Genomic DNA, 810 nt, shown 5'->3' with positions numbered 1-810 from the left:
TAGAAAACAATAAACGATTTTCCAATTATTAAAAAATTACAACAATAGCAAAGATACAAATAAAATTGTTAAACATCACATGAAATATTTTATGGGGGTTCTGATGAGACATGATCGTGACAGTAGATTTATTTTAATTGATAAAGAATTAATACAAATGATCGAGTATTTGAATTGATTTACTAATAACAATTCGGGAACGTCGAAGGTAATCGCTAATGTTGATAAATTGTTAACAAGTCCTCGATGATCGACTGTATAGTTAAGCACCGCTCTCAACTTAATCGAAGCATCATCGGTAACAGGAAAATCAGCTCGTACGACTAGAACCGTGGGTTCACCCTTCGCCCCGCTTGAAACCAGAGGAGGGTGCATACACAAGATAACAGGATGCTAATCTCCCCTAAGTACTGACTAAAAGGGGAATTAACCCTCCGCTGATTTATTTGCAACAACGTCGGTACGATTCAATTCTTTAACCGACGCGTTTCTCGAACTACGCGATTGAAAATAGAAATTAACAAAGAAAATTTTGTGGTATTTGGTGTACAGGCGCGAAGTTGGAAGAAACAACTGACTTGAGGAAATATACAACCCTCAAAAGTCTGAAATTTTTTTCGTCTTTTAGGATATATTTCGATATTTTTCGCTATTTTTACAAAAAAAATTTCAATTTTTCCGAGATTCTTCCAAAGGGGTTAGCCTTCAGATTTTCGCGATTTTCGTTTTTCATCAATAACTCCCGAACGGATGGACGTAGGGGGGCGTTTGAGGGCTCATTTTGTAGGGGACGACGAGATGTACAACTTC

This window comes from Ceratina calcarata, unplaced genomic scaffold (assembly GCF_001652005.2).
Source record: "Ceratina calcarata isolate Rehan_Ccalc_2016 unplaced genomic scaffold, ASM165200v1 scaffold190.2, whole genome shotgun sequence".
Taxonomy (NCBI): Eukaryota; Metazoa; Arthropoda; class Insecta; order Hymenoptera; family Apidae; genus Ceratina; species Ceratina calcarata.
The sequence above is the reverse complement of the archived record's forward strand: the minus strand, read 5'-3'. Positions refer to the sequence as shown.